At 36.9% G+C, this 20,862-nt stretch overlaps 1 protein-coding gene, 1 long non-coding RNA gene and 1 other non-coding gene across 3 annotated transcripts in view; 2 read left to right on the forward strand and 1 right to left on the reverse strand.

The window, feature by feature from the left end:
* Window positions 1–20,862, forward strand: part of LOC142336140 (uncharacterized) — a 483,861-nt gene that overhangs the window by 290,843 nt on the left and 172,156 nt on the right. The window lies entirely within an intron of this gene.
* LOC142336980 (uncharacterized) lies at window positions 13,012–18,624 on the forward strand. Its single transcript, XR_012758921.1, has 2 exons — window positions 13,012–13,842; window positions 18,307–18,624. It is a non-coding gene; the product is annotated as an uncharacterized LOC142336980 (long non-coding RNA).
* Window positions 14,763–14,834, reverse strand: Trnad-guc (transfer RNA aspartic acid (anticodon GUC)). The gene has a single exon. It is a non-coding gene; the product is annotated as a tRNA-Asp (tRNA).

The following is a 20,862-nucleotide window of genomic DNA, read 5'->3' on the forward strand; positions in this document are numbered from 1 at the left end:
GCTAGTCGATGTCTCCCTCCCTCAAAATTAATGTACACAATTCGTTGTTTATTAGTGTTTATTTTTTGTTGTTCTACAATGACGCGTTTACTAGCAGCTTCGGTTTTTTGCCTGCGTCAAGGGCCCGTTTTCGGGTTCTAGTAAATTACCGTTTTTGGTTGGGTTTTTATTTTCTGGGTGGGTGTTTGGGTCTGAGACTGAATCTATCTCAGAACCTAAATCTATGCTCTCATCGGAGAGGGTCGGTTCATATGGGTCGTTTGAAGGAGGATGCAAGGGGTTGCCTGTTTGTGGTTGCACGCAGTTGCGGGCTAAAGGGCTTTTCATATTAGGGGGGTTTTTGGGAGGTTTTAGGGAGATATGTTGAACTTTTGTTCGTATTACCCTGCGTTCCGGGAGTCAAAATATATCTAAACAATTTTTTCTAGCTGTTATTGCTCTGAGAATGGATAGATTGCTCTCGTCAAAAGTTGCAAAACGTTTATTCTATGAAATCTGTAAAAATGACAAGCTGGAAGTTGCAACAACGCTTATTCTCTATTGAAGGTTGCAAAAAGACTTATTCTATAAAAAGTTTTAATAATTTCAATTTCTGCAATAGCATTTATTCTATTTAAAAGTTGCAACAACACTTATCTTATATCTTGAAAAAGTCTTAATTCGAGCTGTTCTAGCTTAGAGGGAGCTGAACAAGCTCTAGGGTGCTAATCCGGCGTGGTCTAAGAAATCACTGAGCTAGCCTATGCTGAGAAAAAAAGCAAAAAAGGCAACAATTCACCTCACCATCAACTTTTCGCACGGGTTACCAGGCTACTGGTAAAGCTTCAAGGCACCCTTTATACTCTCCAAGCAAGGGCTACTGCTTCTGGCCTCACTCCTTCGTATTGCTTTTTTTGTCAGTTGCCTGCTTCTCCACTTCCTCTCACTTCTCAGGTCGTCTTGTCACTAGCTTCTCCAATGCCTCCCTTGCTTCTCCAGTTCTTTCTTTCGGCTGTTGGGTTGTAGAAGGTTGTAGTTGTAGTTGGGTTGTCTAGCTTTTCTCCCGATTGGTTCTAGCAGGTTGACTGATTTCGATACAATGTTAAAGAGAATTGCTACTCTACGCCAAATTTTTTCATCGGTTTTATGTAGTCTGTTCGTCTGTCTTACAATCTCGTTGTTCGTGCTTTGTTTCGTTGTTCGTGCTTTGAAATATATTTAGAGGTTCTCATAATTCAATTATTATGACTTATTTTTTTTTAATTCTCTCATGCTGTTAACTTATTTGTTAACTCTAAAAATGGATGCAAATTGGCACTAGCCAGCTTTTTGCAATAGTCCAAGAACAACAAAGGGAGCCTATCTTAGTGTGCATCCCATCATAGCCGCAATGTATTTCTAGCCCCGATTATGGTATATTTACCATGATTGGGGAGGGGAATAGTTTATCTGTCCACTAATCTGGGTGAGGGGGGGATGCCATACTGGGAAAGACCCCTTTCTTATTGACGTTTATGAAGAGCATTTTTGATATTTTAAAGCTTAATAATAATAGTTGAGATCAAGCCGGATAGAATCAGTCAAGTTTCAAGACGAGTCTGTGATTCTGCATTCAAAACTTCAGCAAGAAGTGAAGTTGATGCACCAAGTATTCCGTCAGGAAACTGATGCAGATAACATTCATCAAATTCAGATTCTCTAGTTGCTGGTATCTATTTTGAGTAACGACCATTTGAACCTGAGTGATGGATTTATCAAAGATCAAATAGACCAAAATGTACTTAACATGTCGAGACAGTACTGAGCTGTTTATCATGAACAGAATACGGATTACATGCAAATAATAAATGTTTACAAGCACATCATTTTAGTTAAAAGTTTGTCTAGTTCTGCTCTTGCTGCTTTTTAAGCGTTTGTTTAGTTTATGCCATGTTGACGCACTGCTGTTATATGCCACTCCATACGTAGAACCATAACATAACATCAACTAGTGTGCGGAATTGGATAGATACTAAAATCAAGCCCCCGGATGGCATGCTTTCAACTGTTCTTCGCAAAGGACCAATTACTTCAAGTACAGGCAAATCTTCTGGGGAATATTTCAGATTTGGTAAATGAACTAAACGGTACTGTTTTGCAATCTGCAGTTATAAGCTAACAATCTAGAACTCAGTGATAAGTATGGTGAACAAATTAATTCCCATGGCACTCCTACTAAGATCAGATTTAGGGGAAATTCTTTGAGATGTAGACCTTCTGCAATCACACAGGAACAAACGTCTCTCATTGGCTATAGCAATAACACAAATAATAACCTACACTACGAAATAAAAAAAACCGAGAAAACTCGACATTGTTGTCAATGGGAAGTACTTCACACCAGCCATTCCGTTTGTCGCTGCAGCGACTATCACAGTACAAAGCAAAACCCATACCAATCTCCAATAATGTTGGAACGGACGGTCATGCATCAGAATATGTCATTAATCCAGAATCTACAGCAGTTTCTTCTAAAAAAAATAGCGTTACTTTCACAAGATCAAACAAATTGATGTGTCGGTTCGAGTGGCTTTTCGGTGGTGTGTATAAATGGTTTCTCTCTAGAAACAGCTCATGATACACGTTTGGGATCACTATTGATTAAAAATCACCAAACTGCTCTTCAAACGTGTGAACTCAAAACCGTTAAAGTACCATTAAAAAAAAGCGATCAATTTGGCATTTTTGGTATTAGGGAAATGGCTAATAACATCAGCATCATCGAATTCAAATATGCATTTAAGCCAAATAAAAAATCATGACCAATTGAAAAGATCATTTTTATCAGGGTACCCAGTCAGTATTATTAAATTTCAATGTGTAACAAAACTGGAAACTACCCTCATGGAAATTAGAGCAGACAAGTTTTCGTTCCATTACGCATTAATTCAGAAACTGGATATTAATCTGACTGATCCTTCCAAACATCTCCTGTCAAAAATTTCGCAGTTAACCAGTTACCACGCTTGGCGACCATTGCTCAGAAGTGGCATAAATTCATTAAGGAAATACAAATCCTATTGTCTGAAGCTCCTGACCACCAAAAATTAATGCTAAATAAATAAAATGAATTGCCAAACCAATTTTAATGGATGTGCAGAGTATTCAAGCTAGCTTAAAGAATCGCATCAGGCAAAGTGATAAATGAAAAATATCTGTCATAGTTGGCACAATCGTTTTCGTAGTCTCAATGATAATGTTCCCACTCAAATATTACATTTGTCAAAATGTAGCCAAAGATATTTAAAATTACAAAAGTTTGTCGTGGGCTCAATTGGAATTCATCCACGACAAACACCTTTTGAAACAGAAGACGAAAGGCAGACACTTATGCTACAATCTGAAAACCGAATTACAAGAGGAAATAATGTGATCATGGACAAACAATTGTCAAAACATTTTAGACGTACAGCTCGACAGTGAGAAGAAATCCAAATAAAGCAACCATCTCTCAACGTCGACCTATTTTGCCAGCATCTGGCGAAAAACCTTAAATATGCCTAAAAAACAAAAAACACATTAAAATTTGTATAGTTTACATGAAGTAAGGGTTACTGCAATGCACTTTCTAATACTGACCTAAAGCTCGCATAAAGAAAGACTCTTGGGTTTCCACCCAATTTACAGTGAAGATCAATTGCATCTGGTTTAGTAGGTCAAAACTTCCACATCTGCATATCATTTTCCATATGCATTTGTTTTCTTCCACATAAGGATTTACGAAAAAATTCCAGTATTTTTTTTTGTAAAGTATTTTTGTTTAGGGTTTCTCTTTAACCTTTTGCAACTCTACAAACGTAATTGAAGAGCAATTTTATTCATCTAAAGTTAGTTTTGTTAATTCTTGCTTTGTGATTTGATATTCAGCCCGTTCAGACTGACGTGTTGTTGTTACTGATTCCTCATTATCATTAATATCTACATGAAAATTCCCTCGAATTATGGTTAATAGAAGCAATAAATAGTGCACTATTAGATAGAGACTCAATAGTAACAAATTTAAGGTCACTAAGAGAATTGGGTAGCTCTGACTTGGAAAGAGTATCAATTTTGCTGCATGATGATGGGCTGTTTCAATTTTGACGAGGTTATTTCTTCTTGATAGCCACGGTTGAGAGGCATAGACGGCACTCTGCACAACCTATCGAGTGTATGCATTTAATTTCATTGTACAACAGAAAACAGTCACAATGTTCTATCTAAAGTGGCGCAACATCATATACAAATTCCTAATGCAGATTTGATATGAGGTACACTTTTCTGTTGGATGAAAATTTGATCTGTAGAAATGAATTGCGGTTTGTTTACTAGAATAACCTAATAAGTAATGGTTAAGTGACTCTGCTTGAAATCACTGAGAATTTCCGGCGTTTATCGAGAACCGCGAAGCAATTGAAGATATTGCGTCAGAATTGCAAAGTGACTTCTGCAGAGCCACTTAACCATACTTAAAACACGAAATGCGGTGGTTTTAAAATGACGAAAATCAACGGAAGTCAACTTCTGGCATTTTAACTTCTGGGACAGCAGACTTTCGGCATTTTAGAATGTGCACGTGAGTGTTTTTTTTAAATGAAGAAAATGTTGCATGAAAGAATTGGAAGAGATAGAAGAATTGAAGAAAATTGCAAAGAGTTGTTTTGAATTTGAGGGAATCTGCTCTGAACTTGCTTCTAAAAACGATGAAAAAATAGAATTAGTAGTGGTATAGAATGGTGTTACTGGGATAGATAAAACCGGGCGCATTGACGTGTTTTCTTTGTAAACTTTTGCCAAACTTTACAGTCGCGGTTGTTGTGCGCCGGTGGTTTGTAATTTTTGATCAATTTTTTCCATAATGAAAGTCTTTTTTTCATTTCAAGAAAAGTTCCGCTAATGTCTTTGTATTTTGAGGATTAGCGTGTCAGTTGTTGTTTTCTATCCTCTAAAATTGAGGGCAAACTATTATTTTCTTCATTTACGATTGACATGTTTTCTTCATTACGAAAATTTGATTACCCTTACCAAAAGGTACAGCTAAAAGTTCATTCTCTTTAAGAAGTTTTGTCACCCTTGATTTCCTGTATCCGCTTGTCTCTTCTTTAATTCGGTTCCCATTTGGCGGATGCCTCTACCTCACAAAGCTGTTCACCACAAATGCCATACTAATCACTAAGTTGTTTATGTCTGCCAAAAAATGGGTTTCATTAAATTTGTCCTTTGTTGGGTGTTTTGGTCCGTAAGATAGAAGTTATTTGACGAATACTGGTAGCTCTATTCCGCCTAAGGTTTTGACTCTATCGTTGTTTTTCTCTTAACGGTCTATATTGACGATGCGACAGTTCTTCGAGCTTTTGATTCATTCTTTTTGAATTGTTTTCTATCAAAGAGCAAATATTTTTTCGTAAAGCGTTGTTGTCTTGAGCAACATCCAAATATGTAGTTGTAGTAATAGGTCAGGTTTGCGGCTTCATGCCGGGGGTTTTGTTAGGACCCCTTTTGTATCTTCAGTGGACAATTTACCTGTTATGCGGGTTGCAGTTGCTACAAAAACAGAGTATTCGGCAGGTGCATAAGTTATGTTCATTGTAGTGCTTGTGAAAGAAATTGCTGTAGGTTCTCATGATTCTAGCTTTTCTCCCGATTGGTTCTTGAGGGTTGACTGATTTCGATACGATTTTAAAAAGAATTGCTACTCTATGCCAAATGTTTTCATCGGTTTTATGTAGTGTTCGTCTGTCTTACAATCTCGTTGTTCGTGCTTTGTCTCGTTGTTCGTGCTTTGAATATATAAAAAAGGTTCTCATAATTCAATTGTTATGACTTATTTTTTTTAATTCTCTCATGCTGTTAACTTATTTGTTAACTCTAAAAATGGATGTAAATTGGCACTAGCCGGCTTTTTGCAATAGTCCAACAACGAAGAAGGGAGCCTATCTTAGGGTCTTTCCCATTATAGCCCCAATATATTTCTAGCCCCCATCAAGGTATATTTACCGTGATTGGGGTGGGGAATAGTTTATCTGTCCCCTAATCTGGGTGAGAGGGGATGCCATAATGGGAAAGACTCGTTTCTTATTGACGTTTTTGAAGAGCATTTTGATATTTTAAGGCTTAATATTAACAGTTAAGATCAAGCCGGATGGATTCAGTCAAGTTTCAAGACGAGTCTGTGAATCTGCATTCAAAACTTCAGCAAGAAGTGAAGTTGATGCACCAAGTAGTCCGCCAGGAAATTGATGCAGCTAACATTCATCAAATTCAGATTCTCGAGTTGCTGGTATCTATTTTGAGTAACGAACATTTGAACCTGAGTGATGAATTTATCAAAGCTCAAATAGAACAAAATGGACTTAACATGTCGAGACAGTACTGAGCTGTTTATCATTAACAGAATACGGATTACATGCAAATAATAAATGTTTACAAGCACATGAATTTAGTTATAAGTATGTCTAGTTCTGCTGTTGCTGCCTTTTAAGAGTTTGTTTAGCTTATGCCATGTTGACGCACTGCTGTTATATGCCACTCCATACGTAGAACCATAACATAACATCAACTCGTGTGCGGAATTGGATAGATACAACAATCAAATCCCCCCCCCCCACCTCGACACCTTCCTCGGCCATACAAAACATTCAAAATAAAATGACCTTCCTTGTAACATCATCCCTTGTTGATAATCTGAGATTCGTCGAAGTAAGCATTAGGAGTAATCTCGTTTCATTAACCATGGGCAAGGACATCGAAATGAGGGAAATCTTTGAGCCGTGCAGAGCAGCTGATGTCGATATTGTAGATGTTAGCCGTATTTTGGGATCAGTCCACGGCAGTGAAGAAAAGTGTGAATCCTTCCTAGCGACAACATCCCAAAAGTTTTCAAATCTGCTTCAAAAGCTTGGAAAATTTGTAAAAACATCGGCGCAAAACGCGTACTCGTATTCTACACGAGATGTACAGTAAAAACTTGCGTTTCTCGCTCCGACAACTAACGCTCAACGTTTTCTGAGACGCAGAGAAAAGTATTCAAAAATTCCATAGCCAATGGAATACGACAGGATGCGTCGGTCGCGGCTGTCCAGACTCTTAGTAATGGAGACGTCACGAGTGTCTACAACATACAGGATATGAGCACCCAAGATGATCGCAACGCTCGACGTAAGAGGATAGAAATTCGTAAAGAAGAGATAGATCAAACGTTACCTCAAGATAAACGTTACCTGTCACAGCGTCAGATTGACATCAGAAAAAGGAGCCTCGAACTGGCTTACTGGCATGCCACTAAAACGCTACGGTTTCACGCTGACAAAATGGGAATTCAGTGACACTTTGTGCTTTCTGTAAAATCATTAACAAAAAATAAACCTCTTGTAGGGAAAAGTTCAGACTAACCCTTGCTCTCCCCTGTCAACGGGGTTTATATCCGCATAAGGCACAATGAAGTTAGAGATAAGTTCGCGATGGTGATGCAAGATGTATGCGTCGTCAAAATTGAGCTATCACTTCATTTGATAGGCCGTCTGGAATACTGACTATGAAGCAACTGACAAAAATCTCCAAAAGAAAAGGCGACTTCTACTCGGAGGCAATAACATACATTCGCTTGAAGATAGTTTCGAACTCCTATGCAGCGCACCTTTCCCTCTGATGCTGCGTTGTTCTAAACGTATAATTGAGATGATAATAGTTGTAGTGTTATTTTGTATCAACCTGTCATCCTTCATATGCCGACAGCTTTTTTCATATCTGCCTTTGGAAGGTAAATTTGTACAACTGGATTTAAACTGTCATTTTTATACTTATGATACCGTTCTTTATTTCAGAGTAAATCAACTTTACTGAGCGTAGAATCAGTTTTCACTGGAGCACAATTAAATTCGAGATACGTTTGCGATCGTAATGCAAGATGTATGCTATGACGTCGAAATTGAGCCATCACTTCGTTTGGTAGGCTGTCTGATATACTAAATCTGAAGCAACTAACAAAAATCCCGGGAAGAAAAGGCAACATTTTGCAGGCAATAACATACATTCGCTTGAAGATAAGTTTTGAACTGCTATGCAGCGTACCGCTCTGTTTTGTAGAGGCTGAGTTGTTCTAAACATAGAAGTGAGATTTTTATTAACTGTAGTGTTATATTGTATCAACTTTTCAAATTTTTCTGAACATGAAATTTGTTTCCATAGGAAAAAATTGTATATATTCAAGAGGGTGGCAAGTGTTGAAACGATTGGACCAGCTGACATGTCTACCACAGCATTTATTGAAAATGTAGGCTCAGGTAAGTCTGTTTTGTCAATTCACAAATAGTTGATAATGGAGCCTGATATCAGCATCGCTTCTTCGATATTTTGTTTAGCCCCGCCTCCTCCTCTGTGCCGTTCAAGTCGGTTTGGCTACCGAGAGACATTTCCTTTTGTTGATTTTATTTTGGATTAGTAGTGTAGCGCACCTTTCGAACTCCTACGCAGCGCACCCTTCTCTCTGAGAGACTGCGTTGTTCTTAACGTATAGCTGAGATTGATAATAGTTGTGTTATTTTGTATCAACTTGCTATGCTTCCTATGCCGACAACTTTTTTGTATCTTTCTATAGAAGGTAAATTTGTACAGCTGGATTTGAACTATCTTTTTTATACTGATGATACCGTGTTTTATTTCAAAATAATTCAACTTTAATGATTGTAGAATCAGTTTTCACTGGAGCACAATGAAATTAGAGATACGTTCGTGGTGGTAATGCAAGATATATGCCATGATGTGGAAATTGAGGTATCACTTCGTTTTGTAGGCCGTCTGATATACTAAATATGAAGCAACTAACAAAAATCCCGGGAAGAAAAGGCAACATCTTGCAGGCAATAACATACATTCGCTTGAAGATAAGTTTTGAACTACTATGCAGCTTACCTCTCTGTTTTAGAAGCTGAGTTGTTCTAAACATTGAACTGAGTTTTTTATTAACTGTAGTGTTATATTGTATCAACTTTTCAAATTTTTTTTGTTAACATGAAATTTGTTTCCATAGGAAAAAATTGTATATATTCAAGAGGGTGGCAAGTGTTGAAACGATAGTACCAGATGAAATGTCTACCACAGCATTTATTGAAATTGTAGGCTCAGGTAAGTCTGTTTTGTCAATTCACAAATAGTTCATAATGGAGCCTGATATCAGCATCGCTTCTTCGATATTTTGTTTAGTCACGCCTCGTCCTTCTCTGTGCTGTTCAAGTCGGTTTGGCTACCGAGAGACATTTCCTTTTGTTGATTTTATTTTGCATTAGTAGTGTAGCGCACCTTTCGAACTCCTACGCAGCGCACCTTTGAGATACTGCGTTGTTCTAAACGTCTAGCTGAGATTGATAATAGTTGTGTTATTTTGTATCAACTTGCTATGCTTCCTATGCCGACAACTTTTTTGTATCTTCCTGTTGAAGGTAAATTTGTACAGGTGGATTTGAACTATCTTTTTTATTCTGATGATACCGTGTTTTATTTCAAATTAAATCAACTTTAATGAGTGTGGAATCAGTTTTCATTGGAGCACAATGAAATTAGAGATACATTCGCGATGGTAATGCAAGATGTATGCTATGGCGTGAAAATTGAGCCATCACTTCATTTGATAGGCCGTCTGATATACTTCATATGAAGCAGACAACAGAAATCCCGAAAGAAAAGGTAACATCTAGCAGGCAATAACATATATTGGCTTGAAGATAAGTTTCGAACTACTATGCAGCCTACCTCTCTGTTTTAGAGGCTGAGTTGCTCTAAACATAGAATTGAGATTGATAATAACTGTAGTGTTATTTTGTATCAACTTTTTTCCAAATTTTTCTGAACATGAAATATTTTTTCCATAGTCAAAAATTGTACATGTTCAAGAAGATGGCAAGTGTTGAAATGATAGTGCCAGCTGAAATGTCTACCACAGGATTTATTGAAAACGTAGGCTCAGGTAGGTCTATTTTGTTTATTCACAAATAGTTCACAATGGAGCCTGATATCGGCATCACTTCTTTGATATTTTGTTTTTCCCCGCCGTCCTACTTTTTGCTGTCTAAATCGGTTTGGCTACCGAGAGACATTTCCTTTTTTTGATTTTTTGCAATAGTTGTTGATTACATGAAGTTATACAGTCATTTATCAAAAGAGTAAGTTCGATAAAGTCATCCGTATGAAGGATAGGTTCTCAAATAATGGAGCCCTGCATTATTCACAGTGTGGCATGTGTGCGTGTGCTTTTTACATTAAATGCTAATTTAATGAATAAAATGTTCGGTAAAAAATGCCAACTTTGCCCCCAAAAGAAATTAGGTTGTACAGCTACTTGTAGAGTTGTTTGATATTTGTTTTTTAATCTCTGCCGTTTGTTGATAGCATAAATGTTAATCGCTCAAGTGACACGGCAATCGCGTCATTCTTTGACACGGCGGTCGCGCCATTCTTTGGCAGTCTCGTCATTTACAAGATGATCCATAAGATGTCCCTCTTCACCAATTTTATTAATTTTGCTTTCGCATCTCGTTATTTTCTAAGACTTGAAAAAGGCATGGTCGGGACATTGTTGAAAAAATAGAACCTTGATTCAGAGGTCCTATCAAAATACCGGCCTATAATTTGTTTTTGCACAACTGACGCATTATCTAGACTCTAATTATTTTTTGAGTAAATACCAAAGCGACTATAGAATATATTTTGCTAAATCAGCTCTGCTCAGAGTCACAAATGATCTTCTTGTTTTTTTTTCAGACATTAAGTTAGTTATTTTCATGAGACGTGATCTGTCATCTGCTTTTTGATATCATTGATATGGAATACAATCAATTGTTTTAGATCTTCTAACTGACTAATCGACCGGCCGCTCTCAAAAAGTTGTCATCATTTGATTTTTTTCGAATGCAGCAAAAATGTGGACGAGTTCCGCATCTATCAGGGTTCTGCCGACAGTTTTTTTCTTATCTGCTTTTTTCTTAGAAAGTAAGTTTATACAACTGGATTTGAACTATCATTTTTATGCTGATTATATCGTTCTTTATTTCGTATTGGTTTCTTCGATTTAGCAAAGTAAATTCAACCAACTTTAATGAGTGTATAATCAGTTCTCACTGGAGCAAAATTGAAACTGAACACAGTTTATGATTGTCAGAAGACTCGGCAAAGGTCCAACTTGTAGTTTAAATCCACCCTAAAAAGCAGTTCTCTGAAAGTTTTATGGGTTGTCAATTTGATAGTAACCTTAAATTTGTCCCTTCGATCAATTTGGTTTGTTCTAATCTATATTGTAATATGCGAAAAAGTTGTTACCTGTCCGAACTGTTGCATTGCAACTGCATGATTATGAAAACGCAATATAGTTACAAATTTGCCACCCGGCAAATCACATCTACATACGGAAGATGAACGTTATCTTTTGAAGCGCCAAATGAATGGAATAAATTGCCCTTTGAGTAAAATCAATCAATTCAAAACTTGTTTAGAAGAAAAATCAATTCACTTTTTTCATTCTTCTGCACTGTTAGGTATATAAATGGTGCTTAAATAATGTTAATGGGATTTAGGCAAAATAGCGAGAGCTTAACAGACATTGCAGTTAGATTGGTCCCATGTGCTTGAGAAAATTCGCGTGCGATTTCATAAGCAGTACCGTTGGAAAAGTTTAATAATTTTTTTAGAGCAAAGAATGATTAAAATTGTTGAAGTTTTCATTAAAAGGTCAATTTGTGATACTCATAGTTGAGTCACAAGGCGGGGCCCTCAGCCTATCTGTAATTAGCGTTAGCTAACGCGTTTCAGGTAGCCTCAGCCTACCTGAAACGCGTTAGCGTCGGAGAAAAACGGCGTCTTGCTATTGTCTCGCTCTTATACTGCTGAGGGCTCTGGAATACATCGACCAAATGCCTTCGTAATGACAACTGGACCACATCACTTTACTCAAGTTGTGTTACTTACAGCTTTGAATTTATTTAGTGGCAGTTCTTGTAAATGTTTTTACAAAATTGCCAAAAGTTCTATTATTTATTTATAAGAAAATGAACAAGCGACACGCGGTTGTTAAGATTCTTTATTTTTTTCAAGTTGCTTTCTAAAGCTTCTAAGATCTGGAAAGATATAGCATTATATTACAAATGGCAACAATGTTTCAACCGTTGTGTTTAATTTGAAAACAGTCGCGGTAAAATGTGTTGTAATTAAAGCATGAAAACGGACTTGAAGCATCAAAAACTCTTCCGGTAGTTCTTCTTGAAACTGTCGCTTATCTGCTTATATTTCAAATGCGCTCAATTCTCTGGTATAAAGTGAACTAACTCCTTTTTAGATTTTTCTAATGTAGGAATTTTGACGTACACGTAGTGTTATTCGATGTACATGACCACAATGCGCAACATGAACGTACTTTTTGGGTATCTCCCAAGGCGTATGTTTTTGTCACACCCAGAAAAATCTCAATTTTGCATCTCATACATGCGTTCAATGTGTAGCCATACTCCATATCCTTGGTTGAAGAAAAACTCTTCTCATATCAAAGTTGTTCAACGGGAACTCGGCGACTCGTTCTTCTCAACAGTTCGTATTGATGGCAGAATTATTCTTTCAAAAAATCATCCGATGTCTCGAAACCCTGAAATGTATTCTGAACAAATGTCAGAAAAATTTGAGGAGCAATTCGTGAACTCTGTGGGGAAACGAGTTAAACTGTTGTCAGCTCAGTATGGATCCTCAGCTGTTACTTTCCATGTTGCCATATCATTAGCTTGGCTTGGAGCTACTTATTCCTTAGTATCGTATGGTCTAGACCTGGCTTCCTGGGTGACTTATGTTGGACTTGCATCCGAAGGTCTCCAAGCTAAGTTAGCGGGGGGAGCTTCGACGTTTGTGGTTGCGTATAGTATTCATAAATGCTTTGCTCTTGTTAGGCTCAGTATTACTGCGACTTGTGTTCCCCTTCTTGTGCGCTATTTCAGACGAATTGGATGGATGAAACAGCCTTTGACCGTTGTGAACAAATTGTAAAGTTAAGAATACTTGAATGGAGACAGTCTCCTCTTTTGTAGCTTTACATACTTTGCTGGCTAATTTTGTATTTTATCAGATCTGCTTCAAGTTAATTCAAAATCAAAACTCTGCTAATGACATGTGAAAATGAAGAAAGTTATTGGAAATCTGAACAAATTGTTAATCATAAGAGAAATGAAGTGTGAATTGTTTTGAAGGAAATTCCTATTTCTTGCTTAATCCCGAAATTTAATCTTTGCTTTTAATTTACCCCGTGATTAAACAAATAAAACACTTTTCCCAGAATTGATTTTATTCACAGAATCTAATTTTGTTCCAGAATTTGAATGCTTTTGCGACTTCCACGTTGCGAGAAGTTGGTTCATACCTGTTGTATACGAATCTTTGGTTTATGATGCTGGTGGCACTGTTTGCATTGTTATTGATTCCACTCTTTTACTGTGTTTATCTCGAAGTGTTCGTTATCAAACCTCACTTCAAATCTGACATTCCTTATTTCCTTTTCAGTCTTAATTTCTGGACTGTGTATTCCATAATTACGTGCTTTGTGTTCAAAATTATCAGTCAATTTACCCCTAGCTTTCGAAGAATATCGAAAATTAGCAACTATATTTTACAAGGTATATGTTTGCCGTCTTGTTTGTTCTCGCTTTCTATTTACTGGTGTTTGTTTGTTTACTACACGGAAGTTGTGACTTCAAATGTGTACTGGGAATTGACAGTGCCTGAAATGCGCAATTGGCTGCTTCATTTCTACCCCTTGTACAGTCTCTGTTTAGCTCTGTGGGCTGATCCGGTTGATCATAATCAGTTCGATCGCTCAAGGTAAATGGGATTTGGGGGGATTTGGGTTCTATTCTGTCCCCCTTCCTGGGTTTTTTGACCCTCATTGCAATATTTTTGAACCTTGTGACACATGACATTTTAGTCGCCGCAAATTAACAGTTTAGATCTGTCACAAAATTAGAACAGCATTAATGAAGGATCATTAAAATCAGAGTTGTAATTATGAAATATAGGTAGGGGGTCATTTTCTGATGAGTGGACGCAATTATTGCTATTAATTGGTATTTGTTCCTGTAAAAACTAGTTGCTGACTTAAGTTTTGATTTTTTATTTTTGTGTCAAAATGCACCAATGTATTCTTTGGGGTCATAAAAAGTAACCCTCATGACGATAATAAGACTGGAAAATTGTGTGAAGTTTTTCACTTTGTAGAATGGATCTCCAGGTTTTCCCTGAGTATGGTTTGAAAATGGGTTCGTCTGTTCCTTAAGTTACTTTACTGAACCCCAGTTTCAATTTATGAGTTGTATGGAAACGCTCCTATGTTGAAATTTTGAAAGTGTGCCTGTATGAGTCGTAGAAGTGTGAATTTTTCTCCACTAAGCTGGGAGGGGGTTCGGGTCAGAATAGATCCTGTTTACAGTACTTATTGTTTTCGTAGATTAATAAAAAGTTCAGCCATTGCCGTTAAAAACATGGCGTGATATTGTAAAATTGAAAAGGGAAAGCCGTTTTAAACGGTTCGAACTTTTCGTCTCTTTTATGGGATCGTTTCTCCAGTACGTTATGCTCCTCCCAGTTACAAAGAACTTGGCATTACATGGTAAATCACTGTGATAAAATATGGCACGTGCGCCTGGAGGTTGGAAATAATCGGCACTCACTCAGCTGGGGTGACACAAGCACAAACGGAGATCTTTCGTTTCTTAGCTATTTTAATTTTAATTGTGACAAAAATTCTCTCTGTCGGGGAATCGAACCCCGGTCTCCAGAGTGACAGTCTGGGATACTCACCACTATACTAACAGAGACTTATTATAGAGGTTCTGAGATGAAATTATAAACACATTGAAAGCTGCTGTTTTGAATTCTAAGGCAGAAAGACCTCAAACGCTTTAACCGACCGGTACTGTGTTTATTCAAATGACGAAAGCGATCGTTTCCGTTTGTGCCCCCCCCCCCCCCCAGCTTAGTGGGTGCATATTATTTGCGCCCCCAGAAGCACGTGCCATTTTTTACATAATGAATTGCTATGTAATGGCAGGTGCTCTGTAACTGGGGGCGCAAAACGTACGGGGGGGGGGGGGGGGGGGGGGGGGGGGCACAAACGGAAAAGATCCCAGCCATCTTTAACGAGAGTAGAGCGTCACGGTTGCAGAACTTTTGGGTCTTTCTCATTATAGCCCCAGCTTAGTGGTCAGATAACCTATAGCCCCCCCCCATAGCCCCCCATCATGGTTAATATACCATAATGGGTGGTGGGGGGGGGGGGGGGGGGGGGGGGGCTATAATGGGAAAGACCCGAATTTTTATATGACGGTGTGATGTGAGTTTTGAATCTCCGTATCAGGCACCACAAGGGGGAATTATTAAAAATCTGTCTGTTTGCACCCCACAGAAATTGAATTTTCAAAAATTGTATTGATAATTGCTGTGTTAGGTGTTTTCTGTTCCATTTGCGTCTCAAAATTCAGTTGCATAAAGACATGTCCGCTTACACATGCTTTATCACTAATTTTTCACGAGCTTACTTTCGCATGAAGCTGTGCTGTTTATATCGTTTTAAGCTTTTGCCCATTTTTTCCAATAAATCTTGGAAGCCGTTTCTGCGTTTATTATGCGTACTGTGTAAATAAATCAGCGAGCTTGCCAAGAAGAAAAAATCATGGCGTTAGGGTCAAGAGGGCGGGTTTAGGGGTGGAATCTGGTGTGAAGTAAGTAATAGTGAACCGCCAAAAACTGTCGGTAACGCCATGATTTTTTCTTCTTGGCAAGCTCGCTGATTTATTTACACAGTACGCAAAATAAACGCACAATGAAAAAGTGGGAAAATGCTCATTTTTTCTAAAATAACAAAACTATCGTATTTGGCAAAGTATAAAAATTGCACTTTTATGTTAAATAATCCACCAGTTATCAGAGTAGAAGACAGAGGGCCATTTTTACTTGAATTGTGACTTATTTAAAGCATCCACACTTGGAGTATTTTTTAATAATTTTTTTGATTTTGCTTATTACATATGCTAGAGGGACCAATTTTGTTGTGATCAAGCTATAGGATTTCGATATGAAACGAAATGACAGCTGTACGTGTTAGTAAATTTTACTGGCACTTAGCAATTTCCCACAATGTAACACCTGCGCTACTATCAAAGACAGGAAAACTTTACACCGCCCAGTTCGTTTCAGCGGTTTCAAATCTGTCCGGATATTACGTTTTTGCAGTTTATTTCTGTGAACTATATTATCCGCTATGCTGCAGATTACCGTTGCATTACTTGACACTCAATTAGTCTGAATAACTAATCGTTCAACTTTGCTGTTAAGCTATTTGTTTCGCTCAGAATGTAAGAAAATTGTTAAAATTGAGACATTCAAATTTCGCTTGTTTTGCTTAATAACTCAAGTTATAAAAACAAAATTCAATCGCAACAAAAAAAGCTTCATTAATCAAGTGACACAAGTGCGGGAACTTTAATGAATTTCACTTTGTGGATTCTGAATTTTCACATCAACTTATTTCTAGTCTTAATTGGAGTCAATAACACCAATATTGAAACTATTGAACAATTTTTCCTCTTGAGAACTTTGGTCCTCAGTTCAACGAATCAGTTAAGTTAATACTCTAAAATTACAGATGATTTACGGAAACAATATAGTTACAGGCAATTTACCGCTCAAAGAATTTTACTTCAATACGCTCTGTATATCAGTTTAACTCGACAAAGTAACTAAGTTTCCACTAAAATTCGACTGAGTTTTGGTAGTTTGTCAGGTTGTATTTAATGCTTTTTATGGCAATTCTGAACTGTTGATATGATAGAGATAACTATATCGTCAGATTCTGAAAATACACGAGGTTCTGGATTCTTTTTGTGGTGACCCGCACTCCTTGTATTCATTAGATTCCATTTCTTAACTCAAGAATACGTGGCGATGATGATTTGGTGACACTGGGGTCATTCGATTTTGAATTTGTTTCACTTCATAAATGTTAATCACATACTAATAATAGTTGCTAATAAGTATGTGTGTTGACAAGTGAGCAAATCAAATTGAGTTCGATTTAATGTACCTTTAAATTTCGCTGGTCATGCTGTTCTAACTTCACTGCTTGATTTGACCTTGAGTTCGTTGATTAATTTTAAGATGTGCCTTAGCACGCAAAATGGCTTACAAGTCCATTTGAAAGAGTGAGCCCCGTGATCACAGTAGCGACTTATCACATTTAAATGGCATCGTTCAAAATGTGATTTCGTAGTTCTTCAAATTTGAGGAAAAAATTACCTACGAAAATCTTACAGTTAAAACGCTGGATAATAACCTTTTAAATGCTGGATGAATACGGTCAATCGGGCTGTGAAAGAGAAAAAATATTGTTAGTAAATGTACCGCATTTTACCCTCAATTTTGAAATTTGAGGAAAAAATGATAACCTTTTCAATTTTTTGAAAAGCTTCAAACCCAGCATTTGGATGACGGCTTTTTTAAGTTGGTACTTAAAATGGTACTTCAAAAATACGCATTTTGAGAGCACGAAATTTTTGGTATTTCCCGTATTTGAAACATTCCCTTGTTATTTGAAACATAAGAAAGCTGAGAGTTTCGTTAATTGATCTCCCAACATCTTGTCACCCAAATGTAAGCGTAAATTTGACGACTGTCATTCACTCTGTTCAAAAATTGATTTCGAGGGTTTCTGCCATGGACAAATGTAAAATAGCCTTTTTCGTACTTTTTGATGAAATTCTTCATTTTTAGTTGTGTTAAGAAAAGCTTGAACTTTGTTTCTAGAGAGTAGCAAAGATGCCGATAGTTGAGCAAATATCAGACTAATTAGTTTCCCGCTCCTAATTGTCGAGGAAATTAATTTCGAAGTGAATCAATTTTTTTGTAGTTTAAAACTGTTTTTAAGCTAATTTCTACGAAAACCTTTAGTTGTAAGTTAGTTCGGTTCAAGGTCTCATGAAAGAGTTTTCAGCTGAAATATACGACATTTTAAGAACGCAAAATTGGGAAGCATTTTAAAAAATATTTCAACCCATATTATGTTCAACTCATGTAGCGGAAAATGAAGAGAAAATTCAAAACATAATTTAAAAAAGATAGGTTTTTGTCTTGATTTATTAACAGTCTGTTTATGGGTTCAAGAATACAATTTTTAGACATTGTTTTCCTAAGATTGTATCTCTTCGGCTGCAATAACGTTGGCAAATTCAGCATTCCTAGTTTGCAGTAATTCGAAGTCACCTAATGTAGTTAACATAAGGGTCTGTGCTTCAGGAACGAGAGAGTGTTCTTGGTGTTCTTGCTGATTCATGCCAATGTTGTTCTATCCCGTGGTTTCATTCATTCACAGTGGATATACGCAGTGTACAAGTCACTTGTCAAGAATATCACCAACTTTGCAATATTCCATTCTATTCTCTTCGTGTATGCTGTTCTTGTTTCTCGTGTTAGCAATGACGTCATATCAAGAACGATGCTCAACTTCACAGCCAAACAAATTAGAAGTAGTCCAATAAAACGGAAACTTAAACTCAAGTAATCGTTATACTTCTTGTTGATGTATCTTGTTTTTAAATTTATTTGGAGGGCTCAGCGTTTTATACTTTTAAGACCACTAATATCCAATGCTGCCTTGCCATTGAAATGTCACCAACTGCTATGCAGAGAACAAAAGCTCTGTGTTGAGAATTTCCACATTTTTATTTTTCGAGTAAATAGTAATCAGTTATATGAGAACTTGTATAAACATTAAAAAATTGATTCGTTGAGGTCACAATCAGATTTTATACAGAAAAAAAAGGATCATTCAATACACAATTGAGCTCGAGAGGGCTGGGGAAAATCTATGCGTTAGGGTGGTCTAAGGATACGAAATAAGTGTAAAAATGGACCAGTGTCGGATTCGAAGTATTATAGCTGTGGGCTAACCATTAAACCAAATGGTCTGAAGCTCTCGAAATTGGGAACCTCTTATAACCCATTGTTGTTCCTGAAGGCTTCAACTCTAGCCATGTGTAGGTTGACAAGTAGAGTTTCTTACCCAGCTATGTCCAGCTTATGGACTTTTTAAAATAGGTTTTCTCTCAACCATCTAAAACCTTCCCTTAAATTGTGCATCTACTTCAACAGTTTCTAACTATTTTCCCTCTGTTTTTGAGGTTAAACGGAGACTGGAATCTGGTCGCATAACCTGCAATTTTTTATACCCAACACCACCATTGCATCTCCCATTTCTACCCCCACTGCATCACCACCACTTTCTGTCTCCGTCCCCGAACTTCATTGTGTAGGCATAACCTAACGTTTCAAGGGCAGTGGAGACCTCTACACCACATGACCCCCATTCTAAGCTTAAGAAAGCGACTATGAATATCAAAACCAAGACCTCGACTGTTTTTAGAGCGCAATTTGTCCGAGGATATTTGTTCTTTTCCTGAATTTAATTCTAACTTCGTAGGAAAAATTAAAATTAGAAATTTAATTCTAACTTCGTAGGAAAAATTAAAATTAGGATTTCTGTTACAAACATGCTAATTGTTTTTAATGGCCGCACAGCGATAGCTGGGGCTATTAGCGGCCTTCTCTTGTTTTTTTTACGATTCAAAGAATTTGAATTGTATTGGGGCGCTGTGTTTTTACGACTCGAAGAGGAGTATTGGAGAAGTCCTTTTTTTAATCAATTTTATTGGAGTGATTTTTGAAGCGGGAAATGAAACGCGTGAAAAAATTTGGAGTGATTTCAGTGCTGAGCAAAAGTGAAGAGAGGAGCGAAAAGAGAGTGGTTTTTGTTCATTCCGCTGTTTCTGAGAGACCGAGAAATTGATGTGTGATAAAAATTTCCCTGAGAGCGATTTTTTTGTTCACGTGCGGCTTTTAAAAGCAGTTTTTTGCATCTTGTGATGGTTTTGAGGTTTGATTATGATAATGTTTTAGTTTTAGGCTGGTTTTGATAGGAATTGAAGTTTTCAGGTAGTTAATTTGAGTTTAATGCTTCATTGGAGGTTTTTGATTTTGCCGATTTTTAGACGAAATTTAATTTTTGCCTGTTTTTTTGTTTTACTTCTTTAAGTGGGATTTGAATAGAAGCTTGATACTGAGGGAATTTTCAGATATCACTTGATTAAAGTTTTGTTGGTATAAAACACTTTTTTCTGAGGAAAAATGACAGAAAAATTAAGAAAATTTTAACCATTTTTATTTTTTTACTGTTTTACTTTTTTATCCTAGACAAGTTTCTTAGCTTATTATGACTTTCCAATTGTTTTGTGAGCTTTTCAGTGCTCTAATTGCAAAGCAATTTTATTCGCTTTTTTGTTTCCTTGTACTTTTAAAAAAAACTCATGAAGTTCTAGTTTTCTTTTGTTAAATTTGTTTTTGAATGCCTTTTCTATTCTTCCTTTTTTTATGGCATTTGTGAAGGTTTAGGGTTCACAATAGTTGTTGCAGTTGTTTAGTCATGCCTATGGGCAATTTTCTCCTTCGAGTCGTTTCCGGAATTTTGCCGGCTGGGTTTTTTTTTGAGACGTGTTCACATTTTTCAATGACTTTGATCTTTCAAAACGGGTTAAACAGGTAAAGCCCAGCGGGCATTAAGTTTCATTACAGGCTCAAAGTGCGCTTCAGTAGTTTTCAAGTGCTTAGAGGTGTGTATTCAATAGGATGGCCTTAATTTAAGGTTAAAAGGTTATTTTCAGGAGTTTTTGGGCTGAAAATCTTACAATTTCTCATGTTTTTGTGAATTTTTTTCTTTTTTTGTTGGGTTAGTCTTAGGTTGGATTTTTTGATAAATGATGAAGGCCTTTTGCGAGACAAAATGACTTGTTATGACCT

Source organism: Convolutriloba macropyga, chromosome 3 (genome assembly GCF_964194025.1).
Source record: "Convolutriloba macropyga chromosome 3, txConMacr16.3, whole genome shotgun sequence".
Lineage (NCBI taxonomy): Eukaryota > Metazoa > Xenacoelomorpha > Acoela > Convolutidae > Convolutriloba > Convolutriloba macropyga.